Source organism: Misgurnus anguillicaudatus, chromosome 18 (genome assembly GCF_027580225.2).
Source record: "Misgurnus anguillicaudatus chromosome 18, ASM2758022v2, whole genome shotgun sequence".
Classification (NCBI taxonomy): Eukaryota; Metazoa; Chordata; class Actinopteri; order Cypriniformes; family Cobitidae; genus Misgurnus; species Misgurnus anguillicaudatus.
This window is the reverse complement of record NC_073354.2, coordinates 30,929,179-30,950,450: the sequence shown is the minus strand read 5'-3', so window position 1 is coordinate 30,950,450 and position 21,272 is coordinate 30,929,179. Positions and strand designations below refer to the sequence as shown.

At 37.3% G+C, this 21,272-nt stretch overlaps 2 protein-coding genes across 3 annotated transcripts in view; both read left to right on the top strand.

Moving 5' to 3' along the window:
* fabp7b (fatty acid binding protein 7, brain, b) overlaps positions 1–21,272 on the top strand; it is a 425,484-nt gene that overhangs the window by 384,628 nt on the left and 19,584 nt on the right. The gene's annotated exons all lie outside the window — the stretch shown is intronic.
* The window catches only part of pkib (protein kinase (cAMP-dependent, catalytic) inhibitor beta), a 43,319-nt gene that overhangs the window by 6,526 nt on the left and 15,521 nt on the right, over positions 1–21,272 (top strand). The window contains exon 2 of one of the 2 annotated variants that reach the window (XM_055185287.2): positions 6,359–6,648. The exons of the other annotated variant lie outside the window; for it this stretch is intronic. The gene's annotated coding sequence lies outside the window, so the exon portion shown is untranslated. The remainder of the gene's footprint in view (positions 1–6,358; positions 6,649–21,272) is intronic. 2 annotated transcript variants of the gene reach the window in all.

The following is a 21,272-nucleotide window of genomic DNA, read 5'->3' as shown; positions in this document are numbered from 1 at the left end:
ATTTCTTGTTTGCTTACTGTTAAAGTGTCTTGCACTTGAACAGCAGCATCTTTTATTGTCTGCACTTGGCCGCACATACCATATGTCAAGTAAATAAAATGGATCGTGACATGTTGCGAGTCGTACAACTTGCGCTTTTCATAGAAATAAAACCTTTGTTTGCGTTGGCTCACTTGTCTGTGATGGGAAAATAAGAGGAGCTTGCTATTGATCTTAAGCTGGAAACCTTACAGCTGTGAATTATTTATGAAGGGACGGTATCTTCATGCATCATATGCTTTGTGTGCTGTAAACCTGGATTGTATGGATTTGGAAGGGTAGTAAAAGTCAGATCAGTGCTGGTTTAAAGGGGCTCAGTGCCGTCCCGAGCATCTAAGGGGCCCTAAGCAGAATTTGTTTGGGGGCCCCATCACCAATTTTTTATTAAAAAATAAAGAAATTACAAACATTTATTAAAAGAACAAAGTTGCACATTAAGTAAGGGCTAAAATTAGCATTAGGTACAGAAATCAAATTAAATGAATCATAACATTCAAACGCATGTGCGTCTAGAAAGCTTCTTACTTTAGCGCCTTTTTGCGTTTAAATGGTTTAAAATCACTTGAAATGTTAACATTTGCAAGCCTTTTAAACACGTGAAATGATAAACTTTCCCTATTTAAATTTGCATATTAATCTGCAAATCACATCACGGATCAACTGCGATCTGTCACACCACTAGCTCATGCTGAACAACTTAAACATACTGTAAATAATCATGCAAACATACCTTTATCTTGCTTTTTTTCTCCTCCTCTGTCTATTTCTTCTTTATCTTTTCGGCACTAGAGGGATAAATACTTTTTTGTGACATGCAGGGCATGAAATTAACACCCGACCATGCGCCAAATGCGGGTAGATTTTGCAATTGGCAGGTAACACTGTCAATCTACCGACCACATTGGCGGGTAGCCAATGCAAATCAGTGATGCGCGGGTCAATGTATAAACAACCCACTCCCGACCAATGGTTCAACTAACCGGCCCGCAATTGTTTAAAATAGTTCATTGGCATCTTCATTTTAAACGACCCGACCGACCGCGGCCCGAATATCATTAAAAATGTTTTTGGATGACTCGTAACGACTGGTGACCGCAGGCACACGCTCATTTCTTATCAACCCGCGCATTACTGATGCAAATTGAGTGATTCATTGAGAGGATGCGACTGCTGTTTCGCAACGTTCATGCGATTGGAAAGAAGATGAGGCACTTCTCTGACTACGTTTGGATGTGCGAGTAGGTATTAAACTGTTTGTGAGATGGGATGAGAATGCAATGCTGACATATGCTACAGTACAATCACAGTTGCACAGATGTGTAGTGCTGTGACGGTTAAGAACTCTTGATGTGTAAATCTTAGAGAGAGTTGCGCTACTGTGTCTTATACTGTAGTAGTATATTAACATACACTTGACGAATAGAGTAATGAAAAACAGCGTATGTGGGGCGTTTATGTACGCAGTTTGGAATCCCCCCTCCGTCTGTGTGTGCACGCGAGTTTAAGGGCCCTCAATAGTGCACAAACGAAGACACGCGTTCATAAAAGCAAGCGTACATAAAATCTAAAAAGTTCTTGACAGGGCACATATAAACAAAATGATCTTCACGGTATTCTTTTTCTAATAAAACATTATGTTATGTCTAAAGTGTATGTATAGAGAGTCTGTGACCAGTCTGTGCTTATTTGGTCTTAAAGAGACAGTAACCTCAATTAACATACTTAAGTCTTTGTCATTAATGTTAATCAAACAACCTAAAACGAAGAGAAAATCAGTTTTGTAGCTCTAAAAATGTATTATATTTAATTCATACAGTAAAGACAGTGTTATCATTCACTATTCAGGCAAAAAAAAAAAAATTGGCTGGTAAAAAGTCACTGTGGCAGGTGGATTTCTAAATCCACCTGCCACAGTGGCTGGTGGTCAAAAAAGTTAACTTCAGGCCCTGGTGACATGGCTTATCATTTATTACAGTTACGCACACTTGCACACCGGCGTGAATTGTCAATGCACGCGAGGTGTCTATATTGCACATGAGTCTCAAACGCTAGCTAGTTGTCTGCAAATCAGATTTTTTTTTGTCTTGAATTATTCATTTATACATTCGTATTCATTCATTCATTTATATTACTTGTTTAAGTTATTTAATTGTAAAAAAAACGATTGGGGGCCCCCTGGTGGCCACGGGGCCCTAAGCGGCCGCTTAGTTCACTTATGCCTCGGGGCGGCCCTGAAGGGGCTGCTGGATTTGAAATGTAGTTTTAAGCAGAATTTTCATTATTTCCATTCATTCATGCTCTACATTTTCATGTTTAATCATATTGACTTGGTATTTCAATATACTATTTTAAATTTTGACAAGTGATGGGTTGCTATAATTATAATATGCTACCAATCAGTGGCGGCTCGTGAGTGCTCATCCGAGGGGCGCAAATTCAAAATATGTGTTCGGAGTGTCATGTGTGTTGCTCGTGTTTTCAAAATATGTGTTTGTTGCGTCATGTGAACCATATGCATCTCGTGTTTTGTCAAAATAAGTGTCTGCTGCACACGCGTCAAAACCTGAAATGATCTCTTCAGAAACTTCTAGAGGTCCCATAGGGGTTCCTAGACTGTAGTTTGGAAACCTCATCTTAAAGAGACACTCCCCTATTTTTGAAAATATGCTCATTTTCCAGCTCCCCTAGAGATAATCATTTGATTTTTAACGTTTTGGAATCCATTCAGCCGATCTCTGGGTCTGGCGGGCCCATTTTTAGCATAGCTTAGCATAATTCATTAAATCTGATTAGACCATTAGCATCGCGCAAAAAATAACCAAAGTTTCAATATTTTTTTCCTATTTTAAACTTGACTCTTAGTTACATCGTGAACTAGGACCGACAGAACATTGGCTAGGACCGATGGAAAATTAAAAGTTGCAATTTTCTAGGCAGATATGGCTAGGAACTATAGACGGTTTCATCGGACGCACATGCGCTGACGCGATACACGTCTGGATCCGAACTTTACTTCCGGTTTCGTTTTTTTTAATGGTCTGACTAGTTGCTAAACTGATCTCTTGAACAAATGCCTTGTCGAAAATAACAAATGTTTTGGTTTCCTAGGTAATCTATGTGTTGTTTTTTGTTTGTTATATAAATAAACTACAATTAAAGAACTTTGTTGTTATTTATTCTTAGCAGAGTTTACCGGAAATTACGTGCGGACCACGACAGCCGCTTGTTTATGTTGTTACTGCTGAAACCATCTATACTCTCATTTTGGCGTAATAATCAAGGACTTTGCTGCTGTAACATGGCTGCAGGAGGCGTATTGATATTACGCATACCCGACAATAGTCCCCTTGGTGACTTTCAATGGCAGAGGGCCTATTTTCAGGCGCTGCGTAATATCATTGCGCCTGCTGCAGCCATGTTACGGCAGCAAAGTCCTTAATTATTACGCCAGAATGAGAGTATAGTTCCTAGCCATATCTGCCTAGAAAATCGCAACTTTTTATTTCCATCTGTCTTAGTACACGATGTAACTACAGAAGAGTCAAGATTTAAATAAGAAAAATATCGAAAATCTTTGGTTATTTTTTAGCACGATGCTAATGGTCTAACAAGAATCAATGGATTGGATTGTGCTAAACTATGCTAAAAGTGGTACCGCCAGACCTGGAGATGAGCTGAATGGATCCAAAACTGTAAAAATCAAACGTTTAACTCTAGGGGAGCTGGAAAATGAGCCTATTTTCAAAAAAAGTGGAGTGTCCCTTTAAAGATTGTGATTGTCTCTTGCGATCAGATGGAGGCTGGAACCGCAGAGGACGTTGTGATGGAGCCAACAGGCTGACACCAAAGCTTTGAGTTTGATTCAGGTGGTTAGGCAGCCATTAAATCAAGACCAAGTGAGGTGTAAAATGAGCTGTGTAAAGGATTTAACTGCTACATTTAGGATTTCGTTTTTTGTACTCATCTGGGGAGTTATCTGATCATATTTCACTTCTATTGGTGCAGGTTTAGGACTTTAAATCACAGGCTGAGATTGTGCTGGTGTGTGTTCCTTTTGGTGGCTCACTATTGATCAGTTTAAGTTTATCTGTACACTGTCCTTTCGAGGCCCTTATTAGATACCCTGTCATAAATCTTTAAAGGTTTGTCGCAGCCTCAGATGTGCAATTTCAATATTAGGTCACACAGAAAGCGATCTGCCTGATAAGATAAAGCATTAAAAACTCTCTTGGACTCATTGGTACTTAAGAGAATTTGTTAAGCGTAGCAGCAGTAGTATATTGATCGGCAAAATAAACCTTAAGATAAATGCACTCCGATTGATTTAATTTTGTTAAAGGGCTCTTTTTGTGAGTTGCTTAGATGTTAATCTGTTCTGAAATGAAACCCATGAAAGTCCATCACTTTATTAATATAGATGTATTTGTGGTTTGTTACCACTCACAGAAAATATTGCTTATTTTGGAGTCTGCAAAATTTTGAGAGACTGTAAAAAGCAAGGGTGTAAGAAAATACAGATATAGCGGAGTATTGTGATATTTTGTACAGTACTGTGCAAAAGTCTTAGGCCACCACCACCAGACTTGTCGTTTTAGAACTTTTAATGTCCATCCATATTTATTTTTCAATCTATTTTATTAAGATACAAACAAAAATACAGGAAACTTTCTGGACTGCACGGATGTCTTTTCCGTGTCACTCCCACGGATTTCTCGTGTCATTTTATGTATTGTTTTCTCATTTTTTCCCTATTTTTAGATAATTGTCGCTTGGGGTTAGAGTTGGGGTTTGGGTTAGGATGTCTACAAATGTAAAAGAAAGTAATTCTAACCCCAACCCCAAGCGACAATGGTAAGAAAATAGGAAAAAACTATAAGAAAACTACATAAAATGACACGAGAAATTCGTTTGACACAGAAAAGACATCCGTGCAACCCATGTCTTGCCGATACACATCCGTAGTAAAAAGCCAGTTAGATCGGTGTGGTGGTGGTTCCAAAATTCCAAAACAGTGATAAGTTGTTTTGAGTTGCTTCTAAAATGATTTAAAGACTGGTTGCTAGGTGGTTGCTAAGGTGTACTAATGTTATCCCAAAATAACCATTTAGTCATAGATTCTTATTGAAACCCTTTCTATTTTACTATTTTATAATCTAAATAACCTTTAGTGCAACACAAAGGATGTTAAAGGGTGATTCTCACGAAATCCAGACTTAGAAGGTGTCCAGCATCAGATTTTTTTTTTAAAAGCCCTCTGAACTTACTATAACCATTATTTTTAGAGGATTAAAAAAATATTTCCTATAGAATTATTTAAATTTTTTATTTGATCATTACCGCAACATGATATTACATTAAATATATGCATTTACAAACGCATGTTTCGGTAATGAGAACTAAAAAGTTGTCTAGGTACTATGACAGACAAAATTTTAACTTTTATCTGGAGAGAAAAAATAAAGAACTGCTTACTTGCTAGCCATCTTGAGTGTTACAGTCAATTATGTCCCTTCCAACAATTTTTTTTGTTGAAAATGTTAGTTCCTTGAGTGCTTAAACAATGACTGAAAATTGTTGCGGAGGATGAGAAAATTGGTCTTGGACACATTTATATTCCTTATTATTGTCACTACATTTACCAATGATCACCAAATAACACATGTTTTTTTTTTTTACTATAAATGTTTATAGTATAACATGTACTGAAGCTTTTTATTTTTTAGATTTTTTAATTATAAATATTTCCATGTCAAAGAACCCAAATCCAGTCATGGACACATTGCGGTAATGAAAAATTTCCCCTTAAATGTGGAAAAACAACAAAATGGTTTGTATGATGTCATTTGAAATCATGTGCAAAATAGTACGTGAAGAGATGTTTGTAACTGTATGCTTCTTATTTTGATACTCTTACTTTGCATTTACTTTTTATATCAAAATGTTTCATGACACCTCATAAGTCTAATTTCGCGCGAATCATCCACCACTTGTGGAACCATACAGCCGAAGATGGTTCTTCATGAAGCGCCTTTAACATCATGTAGCACCTTCTTCTTTACAGTGATGCCACTACAAAAATCTGTTTGTGCAACAGAAAGTTTCTGTGGATGTTGAAGGTACAGAACCATACAGCTTGACAGAGACAATATTTGGAAAAAGCGTGTGTAGAAGCTGGCTTGCCGTATCAGCAGTATTTTTTAAAACCAATATAATGCACTGTAAATAAATGCTTGACATTCTGTATCAGCAGTCCAAATATAGTTTCAGATCACGTCAGACCTGATAAATGCCACTTTGCCTTTCTTTGATATTTCAACAGCTTTCAGTGCACGTTGATGGTGCGTCACTGTGCAGGATCTTCGTTTGAAGAGGCACACAGCCAATGGGAAAAACTGTTCTCCGGGGAGTCACAGTACAGGGAGCCAGGGGTTTGCCTTTCAAACATGAGAAGATGAATCACATGTAATCTGTGCTTTGTTCTTCTAGCCCACACATACGGGCTTTGCCCCCGAACTGCTGGCATCTGCTATAAATAGGAATGGATTGAAACCTTTATGTCCAGCGGCGGGCGGCCTAACCTCCTGTTCATCTTCAAATCACCGCTGCTAAGTATGTATCTGATTATCTCTGTGTGATTGGATGTGACGTGACTCGTGTTATTTTTGGCCTCACATGTGCAGTAAACAGCCTTGATGACAAGTGGTGTAGCTGGAGACATCTCTCCAACAGTGCACTAATTGGCTTTGTTCTCCAAGCGCAGATGTGTTGAGAAGGTGACGCATCATTTGAGCAGTGAGTTGAAGTAATTTGATCACACCCTATTTAGATTTTTAAAATGTGATAAATTGTGTGCAAAAATGCTCATTTACATTGCATGACATTTATGCATTTGGTTTTTATGCAACCAAAGCGACTTACAGTGCATTACAAGGTACACTTTTTATCAGTATGTGTGCTTCCGGGATTGAACCCATGACCTTTTGGACTGCTAATGCAATGCAATTGAGCAAAAACACATTTGCGAAGATGCTCAAATCAAACCTTTTTTCTTTTCTTGTAAAGATTACAGATAATTGGTAATTGGTAGAAAGGAAATTTCTGGGAGCCACAGCTCTTAAAAAGTTTAAAGGTGTTTCATAATGCCATAGAAGAACAATTTTTTTAGCTAAATGCTTTAATAAAGAACCTTTCTGTTTCAAATGATAAAAATATAAGAAAAATATTCTTTAAAGGGATAGTTCACCAAAAAAATGAAAATTCTGTCATTATTTACTCACCCTCATGTTGTCCTAAACCTGTATGTTGGTTTTTATTTTGATGAACACAAAATAAGATATTTTGATAAATGATGTAAGTACAAAGCTGCCTTAAAGGAATAGTCTACTCATTTTCAATATTAAACTATATTATTACCTTAACGAAGAATTGTTGATACATCCCTCTATCATCTTTGTGCGTGCACGTAAGCGCTGGAGCGCGCTGCGACGCTTCGATAGCATTTAGCTTAGCCCCATTCATTCAATGGTACCATTTAGAGATAAAGTTAGAAGTGACCAAACACATCAACGTTTTTCCTATTTAAGACGAGTAGTTATACGAGCAAGTTTGGTGGTACAAAATAAAACGTAGCGCTTTTCTAAGCGGATTTAAAAGAGGAACTATATTTTATGGCGTAATAGCACTTTTGGGAGTACTTCGACTCGGTGCAGTAACACCCTCCCTCTCCCATTATGAGAGTGAGAAGGGGAACGGACTTTTCAGGTGAGTCGAAGTACTCCCAAAAGTGCTATTACGCCATAAAATATAGTTCCTCTTTTAAATCCGCTTAGAAAAGCGCTACGTTTTATTTTGTACCACCAAACTTGCTCGTATAACTACTCGTCTTAAATAGGAAAAACGTTGATGTGTTTGGTCACTTCTAACTTTATCTCTAAATGGTACCATTGAATGAATGGGGCTAAGCTAAATGCTATTGAAGCGTCACAGCGTGCTCTAGCGCTAACGTGCACGCACACAGATGATACAGGGATGTATCAACAATTCTTAGTTAAGGTAATAACATATTTTAATATTGAAAATGAGTAGACTATTCCTTTAACCATTGTCTTCCATAGTAGGAAAACAAATATTATGGAAGTGGGGCTGGGCGATTTTTTGGATGAATTTGTTTTGACCTGATTTTAATGTTATTTACCAGAAAACTAATGACTTATTTAAACAGATTAATTTAAAAGAATGGTATATAGAAGCCAATTATAGCATACATTATTCAAAATTATGAATGAAAAATCGTAATAAATTTTAAACAAATCATAAGAGAATGTTATGAATAGTTAAATGTGATGTGAGATTATATGTATTTAAGCATTTGGCAGATGCTTTTATACAACGCAACTTACAGTGTATTGCAAGTTATACAGTATATGTTTTAAAGTGCATCTATTTTATTGCTAAAAACAATGTTATTTTGTGTATTTTGTATAATGCAATGTGTTCGCGTGGTTTATGGTTAAAACACATTATTTATACCGTACATTTTTGTAGCTGCAGATTTTACTTTCTTCCTAAAACCCATAGATTTAAAAAGCGCTGTGTCCCTGATTGGCCAGCTAATCTGTACGTTGTGATTGGCTTGAATACCTCTGACGTCAGCTGGAAATGTGACGCTCGCTGCTTACCATGTTTGAAAGATTCGGACAGGAGTCAATTTACAGGCTATGAGTTAAAACGTGAGGAATTATGATAATGTCGGTCTTGTCTACATCACCAATCCCAGGAAGTAAACTGTTCCCTTTAATCCGTGTGTTTGTTGTAGTCCAAGAAAAGAGATTTGCATTGGAGATGTTTACTTTGGGGTATGCACCTTTTGCTTATCATTAACTTTTTCTGATGAACACAAATGAAGATATTTTGAAAAATGATGGTAAACACACAGCTTATAGTGTCCAGTGACTTCCATAGTAGGAAAAAAATATTATGGAAGTATTGTGATAAATGATGAAGACAATATTTTGATAAATGATGGTAAGCACACAGTTGACGGTACCCATTAAATTTCATCACATTTTTTATTCCTACTATGGAAGTCTATGGTCATTATCTGCTATGTGTTTACCTTCATTTCTCAAAATATCTTCTTCTGTGTTCATCAGAAAAAAGAAATTCATACAGGGTTAGAACAACATGAAGATGAGTAAGTGAAGACAGATTTTTAATCTTAAAGTGAACTACCCCTTTAAACTACAAACAAAACATAAAACGTATTTGATTTAGGCTACCATTATATCTGCATAGATATTTAAAAAAAGTTAATTCATTTTATATTTATACCATTGATAACTCTCCTTAAGTGCACTTGGATTATAACTGTAGTTTCTTTAACCAGATGTTCTTGCATATTATAAAAATAATGTTATTAGAGAAAGAGTATGTTTTTGCAGTATTGTTGTAGTTATGTTTTAAGTCAACTATTAAAAAAGAATTGAAAATCAAATCGTGAATCGGTCAAATGTTCTATTAAATTATTTGCCAAATCGCCCAGCAATAAATGATAAATGATGAAAAATATATGTTGATACAGTTGATGGTAGCCACTGAATTCCATCGTATTTGTTTTTCCTACTATGGAAGTCAATGTTTACAGCAGCTATGTGCTTACCATCATTTATCAAAATATCTTTATTTGTGTTCATTAGAAAAAAAGAAATTCATACAGGTTTAGAACAACATGAGGATGAGAAAACGATGACAGAATTTAAATTTTTGGGTGAACTATTCCTTTAAGAACCTTTGACTGATTGGTACTTTGAGGAAGCTGTGAAGAACCTTTTAAGCACCTTTATTTTTAATGCACAGCTCAAGCTCTTTAATAGAATGTACAGCATTAAAATCCTCTCCCATTCCTGTTGCAGAAATGTGTATTATGTGTAACGTATTTTAACTGAACTCCAGATCCCTCATGGCAGGATTAGTTCTTGCTGAAGCTGAACAGTTGTAATAACTCTTTGTATGACCCTTATGTCCAGAGTTGCAATTCTGAAACAACCACAAACTATACAGTTCACTAAAACCAATGACACAGGTCACCCTGCCCAGATTGAAATGATTCATCCAACAACCACCGTGTGAGTTTCTTATAAATCCTTTACGCAAAAAAACCTGCCTCACACATTTATGCTCTTAAGATTTGTACTGCTGTTATTTCTAAACCTTTGGTTTTATGAATTTTTGGTATGAAAGCATTTTAATTAGTCACGACAACCATATTATTTTACAGTGTGTGAATCATCAATATTTTTATGGCCTGGCGTGTTTACAGATGAAAGAATTTAGTTAGCCTTCCAATAGGATGGAGATCAAGTCGCCACACCTTACAAGAGCTTTTTTGTAAGGGCTACACACTTTACTAGTTTTACCAGCAATAATAAACGGCTTCCCCATAAAGACCAAGTCTGGCTGGTGAACCGCTATATTGTCCACAAGCTAGACAGGCAGTTGACCTGGAAAAGGACATATTAGCTTTAATAAGTCAGATTCCCACAGGGAAAAGCTGTCAAAAGCTTTATTGTATCTGTTTTTAAAAATGCACAACTGTGCAATGTGGCTGTGGTGTTTCTTAAATAATATGTATTATAAATAGAGCTATATGTGGTCTTTTTGTTCAGAACACGAAAAACTCAAATTGAGAAAATTGTTTCCGTGCTTTCAGATTCATTTAAGAGATCATGAGAGTCAATATTGACATTGTCAGCGAACTGGAATAACAGTGAATGCTATCAGAGAGCCATGTGCATTATTTTCACTCACCGGTCACATTTTTACAGCTATAGAGACAGAGCGCGGTTATGCAATAAAGTGGATCGTCGACTACGTTTCCCCCTAGTGGACGCAGTTCTACTAATAGAAGTACTATGAAAAGTTGCCTGTATCCATTTTTGTGTCTTTAAACACTCGTTTTTTGGGGTCGACAGCTTATAAAAACTTATTTACAGATTAAACTTAAAAACAGAATAATACCTAAAAGCTGCTGTGTGACAAGGTGTACATTTAACACGCAAGAAAAATAAATAAATACGTGTTTATAAGCTCGACTTCAAAAAACGAGCGTTTAGACACAGAAATGGAAACAGGCAACCCCTCACAGCACTCCCACCAGCAAAACTGCGCCCAATCGGGGGCAACGCAGTCGGCGATCCACCCCACTCCCCCCAAAGGCTGGGCCCCACGGCTCGACAGCCCATAAAAACGTACCTATGGGTTCCCTGGCTTGTTAGCTGTACATATTGTCCCAAAGCAGCTTTTAGGCATTATTCAGTTTTTTGTTATAAGCCAGAAATGACAAGGAGGCGGCCTCCCGCAACACAAAGTCAATGGAGACAGTTGGATTGCTTTCCCCCCCGGTGGGCGTGGTTTTCAGGTTATGACGCGCTGCGCTCTGTCTCTATATAGTGCTGATGAGAATAAAAAGTGGAGGTTGAATACTCTGAAGTTATGAGGTTGTGATGTTAAGCGCAAAGGGCCAATCATATTTACAGCATTCATGTTGCAGTCCCATACAGTTAAAATTTTACAATATATTTTACAATATTGGCCATAGTTTAGTAATCTGAGACACACTTTGAAAACCCCAAAAGATTTAAAGATACAGTTACATACATAAATACACACACAATCTTATATGCAGACTAGGGCTGCAACCATTATGAAATTTCGCTAACTGTTAATTTTCTAATAAATTGTGACGGTTATGACGATTAATTGCCTGTTTGGGGCTTTGGCGATTATGACGATTAATTGTAGGACTGAAATGATTAATCGCGTGTTCCATTAAAAATGCCTCTGAAATCAATACAGAATCGATTTTGAATCAATTCTGTTTCATGCGCAGCTTGTGCATGTACTACAGCATTTGGTCAGTAAGAAGTCCTTATCAATCTAAACTCATTCTGAGTCGGAGTCGTTTAACGACATGCATTTTAAAAAGCAACACCCGTTAAACAAAATCATTCAAAATATTCTTTATTATCATGAAAATACCTGAAACAATTTGAAGAACATCAATATAAATATTCCTGTAGACATTTCCTGGAATAGGGTTTGTAATGCTACTTCTTCTGTGGCACAAAGGGAGTTTCTGCACGAGAGCGCCCCCTGGCTTTGGGATGTGCAGGAATTTCACCGTAATTCATTCATTGAGAAAGCGCACATTTTCACGATTTATCGTTACAGCCCTAATTAATTGTCTGTCTTATTGTTTTGACATTTAATTCTCATACATTTTTTGTTTGTTCATGAAATATTTTCACACATTATTGTGATTGTTTAAATTAAATCTTCTGGCAGTAAATATGAATACACATAACACATATTTAAAAGTAATTATTTAATGAGTATATCTTTCAAAAACTGAAAATTTGAGTTACACTCTTAGTTAAGGAGCGCCATCTGATAGTTTCTCATTTATACAGGTACTGCAGCTCCACCTTGTGTTTTTTAAAGAGATGTGCAATCATTGCGGTAAACTGAAATCCTTGCGATGAGGTTATTCTAAGTGATTTTTTTTAAACATTGTGACAGCCCTAATGCAGACAGACCTCTTCATGCTGATTTGGTTGGAATACATGACTATGTTGAATGTGCTTAATTTGATAAACTTCATTTCACATGTTGTATATACACCTTATTTTTGATGTAAATGTGGGCGCCGCCATCTTTGAGCTCCTTTGTGTAAGACTTCCGGTGAGCCACTAAATCTCTACAAAACATTTGTTTTAACCATAATACAAGCACTATAGCTGAATGTGCATGTGGTGCACATCCACCCATTCTATATCCACATATCCATCCAGTAAAACCTTTCATAGAAAGTTACTGAATACTTGTAATAGTTTAATATGTTTATTATGTTCAAATTACTTACAATGTGTTGAATGAGAAAGATGCTGCTGACTGTCAGATGGCGTGAAGCTTGAGGTGTCACCATAAAAACTCAAACAAGTCAATTAAAAATTGCCGTTTAAAGAAAACTCACAGCAGAGGGACAGTTGTGATATTTTAAACCATCCCCTGAAAAGATTCAAAACACGAAGTCTTGGTCTATTCCATGTAGAAACACTCGACTGACTTTCCCATTGTAAAGATACTGGTATGTCTCTATGCGTTTATATTTGTGCAAAATGATTGAATATATCTTAATATGATATATCAAGCCACTTAATTTCATCCTCACACTGGTTCATACATGGCAGGTGTAGTAAATATTTACCATAACAGTTTTTAATCAGCTTTATGCGTGCTCCCACCACACTGTTTTCTACCAGCTGGCTATTGAAACGGACGTCTCGCACAAAGAAGGGAAATAAGTCACATCACTCACTTCTGCGTTTGAGAATAAGGTGGATATTGAATTTTTGGAAAAATTATTCGAAGTGATATCCATGCAGATATTTCAGTAGTATTAGTGCTGCTATATTTATATGAGAAGATGAGACGTTGCTTGGCAACAGACAACAACTAATCTCTGTTGAGAGACACATGTTAACATAAAACTATCATGACTCATGCTAGATGATAGCTGCACTCATAGAGTCTGCTTCAAAATCCAAGACCACTAGAAAAAATGCTTTATTTATTTATTTATTTTTTACAATATTTAACTATTTTATACATTTTTCTTTACAAAGTGTAGAAATATTAAAACATTTTAAAAAATGTGCATGAACTTAGATTTCTTATTTCATGCTATGTTACTCTTTTGCTTTAAAGTCATGAAGTACTCCGGCTGACATGGACTGCATGTGAAAAACCCAATGATCCATGTTATCCCAGCATGCCTTTAAGATGATCTTTTGTGTTTCTGTGGAAGCAAGGATATCTGACCTTTTGTACAAAGCAATTAAAGGTAAATACCATCATACCACCCAGCCCTAGTATAGAAGTGCAGTGTTTGATGCACAGAAGTATTTGTGACATTTATCTTTAGGGCAGAAATAGGATAGTAAGGTCTTTATAACGGCCATACTGTTACAAATCTACTCCTCATCCACTTATCTGTGCCACCTGATAAAGAAAACACATAGACTTGAGACTTGTTCAGAGGTCAGGCTTCCTTTTTGAGGATCAGTTTGGCTTTTATCTGTTTCACAGCAGGATTGGCACTGTTGTCCAAATCAATGTTCTATTAGCTCGACTGTTCTAGGTCGTTGATGGTTGTGTCCATTGCAATGACGGTTTATGGTCCTGCGAGGCCTCGGGGCATCAGCCTCACTAATCCTCCACTGCCTGCTTGATCCGTTCCATCTGTTCCTCTCGTTCCAAATGAATTATAGCAGGTAGTTTCATGCAAACTATTCCCTTTTTCTGAGGGTGCATTCATTAGAGCTGTAAGGTTTTTGGTTAAACTACTTTTTAGTCTATAGCTTTGTGTTGTTTATGTAGTTCAGTGTCTGTATGCATTGAGATGTTGTCTCACTGCACTACTGCATGTATTGCACTGCTATAATTGAAATGATAATAAAGCATCTTGATGTAAGATCGAAATGATCGAAGCATCGCAAATGTGCATGTTGCAATGGTTTGCAATAACTGGATGATTTTAATACGCCAAACAGTTATGTATAGTCAAAGTTTAAAGGAACAGTATGTAGGATTGTGGCCAAAACTGATATTGCAATCACAAAACTTGTGGCTAAAACTGGTACTGCAATCACACAACTGGTGGCCAATACACAAAATGACAACATAAACATCAGTTGAGGGCTGCAACGCCACTTTTTAAATGACAATATCTTGGCCAGACCACTGTATTTAAAAGGAAAATTATTTCTTAATGTCTAGTGACATCAGGGCCATTTTATAATTAATTGATATAAATTACATACTGTTCCTTTAAGGTCGATGTAGATAGCAGAGAGACTGTCGAAATGATTTATTTTCCCCAAAAGAATATAATTTTCAGTTTTGAGGTAGTGAATATTCTATTATAATTTAAAGGGGACATATCATTAAAATCAGATTTTTTTCTATGTTTAATATGTTTAAATAATAACTTAGTTTTGGTAAACCATTCTCTGCAAGCATGTGAAAAAATAGGTCATTGAAATTTGGCTCCCCTTGTGATGTCAAAAAGGGATAATACTGCCCCTTAATCTGCACTATCCAACCCTGGCACTGCCATTTAGTGCAGATCAGCTTATTTGCATTTAAAGGCAATTTTAACATGCTATAATAAATTATCTATATGGTATTTTTAGCTAAAACTTCACATACGTACTCTGGGGACACCAAAGATTTATTTGACATCTTAAAGAGGCCCTTCCACATAAAACCGTTTTTACTTGTATTTTTTGATATGTGTTAGGTCCATGTGTGTTTGTGTTGTGTCGTGAATGTGAAAATTAACTTCCACCTCCTCTGTCAGCTCTAGCCACTAAAAAGAAATAAGCGGAGAAATCAGGTCAGTTTGAAAATCTTATCAGTGTGACGTGGAACTGATCGAGGTCATTAATATTCATGAGCTCTTCAACTTGAGCCTGCGCCCACATATTACGTGTAGTTGAGTTAGTTTTCATAACAAGTTACAGCAAGGATGGCTAAACGTCAACCGTACCGTAATCGGGCCATTGTTTTTCGTTGAGAGACATCATTCCTATTAAACGAGGGAATCATAACAGTTGCTACATATTTGGATGTTCAGAAGAACTCTGGATTTGAAGAGAGACTGCGATTAAAAAGCGGATCCGGACAGAATGGCGCAGCTTATGTAAGTAAAGGACTTTAGTACTATGTGTCACTGTAGTGGCCGGTGTTTTCTCTTCCGAGGGACGCGAATTCATGCTGCACACACGTTGAAAGGGTTTATGATAAAAGACACGCACACGTGAGTGTGAGTAAAACACTTTAGTACTTTGTGTCACTACGAGTTCTCTTTAGAGGGACGCGATTCACGCGAATTCATGATGCACACGCATCGAATGTGATATAAGACATCTGTGTGTTTGTGCGTTCGTTACATGTGCGTCGAAAGGGTTTGTGTAAAAGATGTGTGTGTGTGTGTGTGTGTGTGTGTGTGTGTGTGTGTGTGTGTGTGTGTGTGTTTGTGTGTGTGTTTTTGTGCGTGGGTTTACGATAAAAGACACGCGTGTGTGTGTCAAAAGGGTTTATGATAAAATATGCGTGTGTAAGAAAGACACTATGTTTTAAGACACTCACTTAACATTAAACTGATTACACATGAGATTAAATTGAAAGTTAGTTTGAACGAAAAACTGTTATCCAATAATAGCAGTGGGCGTTTACTTCCAAGTCGTCAATGCAGCGCGCCCATTAAAACGGATCACTTCTCTAACCAGCCTCAAAACCAGGGTACAAAATAGCCTATTACTTATTGCTTTTGATGTTTTTGGATGTAAAAATCATGCAAACATCATGAGTAGACCTCAGACAACAGTCTAAAACAATAAAAACGCCAGAGGAAGGGCACCTTTAAAAAAGTCTTGTGAAATGTCCACTTTAAATTAATTTTACAAAACGTCCATTACGTAATAATATTACTTTTCTGAAGTAACGAGTAAAGTAACACATTACTTTATAAATGTACACATTAATATTTGAGTTACTTTTTTAAAAAGTAATGTGAGTTACTTTTCAGTTTAATTAATCAGATGTTAAAAAAACAATGCATTAAACTGAACGTATTAACGCAGTATTACACACTCTATGCGTGAACAGTTTCAGTCAGGAATGGAGATGGCAGACCAGACCTTGACATTTTTGCGATGAAAATATGCAATTTCTGAATGCAGAACTTCTCAGTCATAAAAACACCTGCAAAGTAAGAAAAAGTAACTTAAAAGTAACATAAGCATTACTTTCCATGAAAAGTAACTAAGTAACGCAATTAGGGGGTGTGCACACCAAAGCTTTTATGCCCGCGGTTGGCGCATGTTTTCAATTGTTTCCAATGGAAGCTCTGCGTTTTCAAATAATCCAGCAGCTAGTGGTTTTCTTCCGCGCTGAAAAACAGCGCTCAGCGGTTTTTCCGCGCTCAGCGCTGAGCGCCGAGAGTTTAAAAATATTCAACTTTGGGTAAAAAGCTCCGCTCGTCAATGTCAGTCCTCACACGGCTGTCCAATCACAGTGGAGGAGGGGTGGGGCATTACCACAGCAACCAACCGGCTCACAGCTAAAGTATCACAGCTACCAAAGCGCTCAGCTGAAGAAAGCTGGGACTCAGCTGAAGAAAGCTGGCACTCAGCTGAAAAACCAGCTGGCATTGGCGTCCTCCAGGCGTTTTCAGCCGCTTTTAAAAGTTTTGGTGTGCACAAACCCTTAGTTACTTTTTTGGGGAGTAACTTAATATTGTAATGCATTACTTTTAAAAGTAACTTTCCCAACACTGGCCATAGCAGCTACGTGTCTGGAACTGACAAATGTAGCATCTATGTATGTGAATGAGTGGAGGCGAAGACTAATTTGCATATTCTTATCTATAGAGACAGAGCGCAGTTATGCTAATTTTAAAACCACGCCTACTGGGGGGGGGCAATCCAACTGTCTCCATTGAGTTTGTATTGCAAGAGCTCGCCTCCTTGTCATTTCTGGCTTATAACAAAAAACAGAATAATGCCTAAAAGCTGCTGTGTGACAAGATGTACAGCTAAGTAGCCAGAAAACCCCGAAATAAGTTTTTATAAGCTGTCGAGCCGTAAAACCCATCCTTTAAGGAGAAAAAAGTGGATCGCCGACTACGTTTCCCTCTAGTGGGCGTAGTTATAATAATAATAGTTGTACTATGAAAAGTTGCCAGTTTCCACTTTTGTGTCTTTAAACGCTCGTTTTTTGGAGTTGACAGCTTATAAAAATGTATTTCTGGGTTTTTTGGCTTGTTAGCTGTACACCCTGTCTGACAGCAGCTTTTAGGCATTATTCTGTTTTTGTTATAAGCCAGAAATGAGAAGGAGGCAGCCTCTCGCAATACAAAGTCAATGGAGACGGATGGATTGTTTCCCCCCCGGTGGGCGTGGTTTTCAGGTTATGACACGTTGCGCTCTGTCCCTATTACCGTCCTTCTGGTGAGATTGAGTAGAGACGGGGACTTATTCACATATTTATGGTATATCCGCATATACTATATATATTGTATACAGCACACTTCAGCCATGACTTATTGAGAATACAGAACATCCTCTCGTACCTTATTGTGTATGCACAGTACAGGCAAAGTTTATTGTGCATCTTCATTGTTAGTATATCATTTTAGTCCCCTGGCCCCTGGCAGTCAAATGCCCCAGACCCTGGCACTATTGGCCCCAGGCAATAACATAAACCATTATCCTGGTGTCGTTGAATGAACCCAAAAATGTGTTTGCTTGCGTCAGAATGAGTAAGATGAAAAGTCATATATTTTTTTGCTGGTTAATGCTTTGCTGATTAAATAATTATGATGAATAATGTTTACATTTGTCTCAAAGATGTTTGGCATCTTTAATGTGCAGTTTAAAGTAGTAGTTTATCTGAAAAATTAAACCTTTGTATTGTCCTCATGAGGTGTGTGAATGTGTTATTTTATCAGGATCTGATGCTTTCTGTGTCCCCTCAGGTGTTTTTCCTATAGTATCTATTTGAACCGTATTCTGTTCCAACCTTATGAGTGATGCATTTGTGCTCCCCATGCCAATTTTGACAATCTTTTCCGACCCAGCCATTCGTTCTCTATCATCAGCCTCAGGTCATTGTTCTTGATAAATTGCTAGTTGTCTCTCCATTGCGTGACCTTGCAGAATCGCAAGAGAGGTGAAATGCATGGAAATAAACATCTTTGCACACTTGCAGCCCCATTGAGTTGAACAGCCTCCTTCCTAAATATGCAGTTTATGTCATTGGTCACATTGTTTTTAGCAGTATTAATTGGCAGATAGTGTGCCATTAGTGACATTATCCAGGGTGAGATGAGTGAGTAAATAAACAAGAAATTTAAATGCTAGGTGCTGGGAGACATTATACATGCCTTGTCTCTTTCTCAGATTTTTGAGTCCGTTCAGTTTTAAAGACCACTAAGATTAGCCTTAAAGGAATAGTCTACTCATTTTCAATATTAAACTATGTTATTACCTTAACTAAGAATTGTTGATACATCCCTCTGTCATCTGTGTGCGTGCACGTAAGCGCTGGAGCGCGCTGCGACACTTCGACAGCATTTGGCTTGGCCCCATTCATTCAATGGTATCAAACAGAGACAAAGCTAGAAGTGACCAGACACATCGGCGTTTTTCCTGTTTGAGACGAGTGGTTGTACGGGCAGGTTTGGTGGTACAGGGTGGAGCGTGGCGCTTTTCTGGGCGGATTTGAAGGAGGAACTATGTTTTGTGGCGTAATGGCACTTTTGGGAGTGCTTCGACTCGCCTGAAAAGTCCGCTCCCCTTCTCACTCTCATAATGGGAGAGGGAGGGTGTTACTGCGCCGAGTCGAAGTACTCCCATGGGTGCTGTTGCGCCATGGAATGTGGTTCCTCTTTTGAATCCGCTTGGAGAAGCGCTACATTTTATTTTGTACCACCAAACTTGGTAGTATAACTACTCGTCTTAAATGGGAAAAACGTCGATGTGTTTGGTCACTTCTAACTTTATCTATGTTTGATAACATTGAATGAATGGGGCTAAGCTAAATGCTATCGAAGTGTCGCAGCGTGCTCCAGCGCTTACGTGCACGCACACAGATGATAGAGAGATGTATCAACAATTCTTAGTTAAGGTAATAACATAGTTTAATATTGAAAATGAGTAGACTATTCCTTTAAAAAGCAATGATTTTAATGCAGGGTAAGCAACTATTTAAATGTCATCATGTTCAATTTACTTCAACAGTTACATACTGTTTACATACTTCAGAAAGTAATCTTTTGTTTGGAAGAGCTTTTTCCTACAAAGCGTTCATAAATGTTAACATATGTTAATTGTTGATATAACGTTTATAGATTTTTGTGTGTTTTTTCATTTTTTTGTAATATCCTTTATTCTCTTCACCCTTTAAACAGGCAAAACTCACTGCTCCTTCAACAACAATCATAGCAGTAATAAAGTGGTGCTTCATTATGCAAATCAGGAGGTTAAATACTAATTTGACATTGAGTGCACTTGATTATTTTGAATGCTTTGATTTACCTGCACTTGAATGAAGTACTGTACTCAACATGAGGTTTGCTTGGTTAAACAAGTAGCATTTAAAATGCATTTTTATTATTTTGTTTATAGTTCACCACATTCACGTTTGTAAATATAACCAATCCGTCTCCACCATAACAATGTCCTAAAATTATGCCCTGCATTTCATTGGGATGAAACTTAAATGTTTATGGGGTGGTTTCCCGGACTGGGATAGCTGAAGCCAGGACTAGGCCTTAGTTTAATTAGGAAATATAATTAGTTTAAACAAACATATACTAAAAACATTATTTGTGTGCATTTTGAGTCAAAACAAAGGGCACTGATGTATTTTAAAGGATTAATCCAGATAATTTACTCACCACCATGTCATCCAAGATGTCTTTTTTTGTTCAGTCGAGAAGAAATTATGTTTTTTGAGGAAAACATTTCAGGATTTTTCTCATTTTAATGGACTTTAATGGACACCAACACTTAACAGATTTAATGCAGTTTAAAATTGCAGTTTCAGTGGAGTTGCAGAGGACTCTTAAGTTAAAAGATCCCAAACGATCTTTCTCCGGTCCTGTGACACGGCAGCGCGACCTTACGCAATACGTCATCACGTCAAGAGGTCACGGATGACGTATGCGAAACTACACCCCAGTGTTTACAAGTGCGGAGAAAGAGGACCGTTCTGATGTTGTTGTATGTTGAATGATACTAATTAATGTCTTTGTGTCAGTTTATTGTCTAAAATGGTCCGCAAATGTGCGTTTCATATATGTAACACGTGACCTTTCATCATCATTACGCAATACGTGAGGTCGCGCTGGCTCGTCACACAGCCGGAGGAAGACGAGAAGTTGTGGTTTAAAAGTGCATATGTTTTATTTTTCTTGCCAAAAATGACAATCGTTTCGCTAGATAAGACCCTTATGCCTCCTTTGAAACTACAATTTTAAACCGCATTAAAACTGTTACGTGTTGGGGTCCATTAAAGTCCATTAAAACGAGAAAAATCTTGGAAAATTTTCCTCAAAAAAAAAAAAAAAAATTTATTCTCGACAGAACAAAGAAAGACATCAACATTTT